General features: G+C 37.4%; 1 protein-coding gene across 1 annotated transcript in view; it reads left to right on the top strand.

The window, feature by feature from the left end:
- The window catches only part of LOC119594338 (chaperone protein DnaJ-like), a gene marked incomplete in the record, with an annotated part of 8,044 nt that overhangs the window by 1,797 nt on the left and 5,825 nt on the right, over window positions 1–422 (top strand).

Here is a 422-nt window from a genome sequence, read left to right as displayed (position 1 = left end):
CCATGGCTTCTTCGGGTAAACCCAGGTTAAAGAGCTGCCAAATGCTTTCGGACTTCGTAAGTAACCTCCATTTTTTAGAGAGAACGGAACACTCTTCCTTTCTTCCCTCTACACCCTTTGCATTTTAAATGAATTATTGGCTTCATATCTATTTTATTTACACTTCGTCACTGCCTCTACTCTCTTCTCGTTGAAGTTGCTGAAATAAAGCAGCTGCAGTAATGGCTATTAAAAGTAACCGAGACTGTTACTTTTCTTCAGGTAATTGACGTGGTCATCCGCCAGGAGGTGAAAACACCACATTTCGTCGCTACAAAACATCTACGGATGACTTCTATAATAAATCTATAAATGGAAAAAAAAAAGATCTTAAATTTGGTTTTGATATCCTAATATTTGGGCGAAATAGACTGATAGATAAA

Source organism: Penaeus monodon, chromosome 33 (assembly GCF_015228065.2).
Source record: "Penaeus monodon isolate SGIC_2016 chromosome 33, NSTDA_Pmon_1, whole genome shotgun sequence".
NCBI classification, from domain to species: Eukaryota; Metazoa; Arthropoda; class Malacostraca; order Decapoda; family Penaeidae; genus Penaeus; species Penaeus monodon.
Note: the sequence above shows the minus strand (reverse complement) of the source record. Positions and strands in the feature narration are given on the sequence as shown.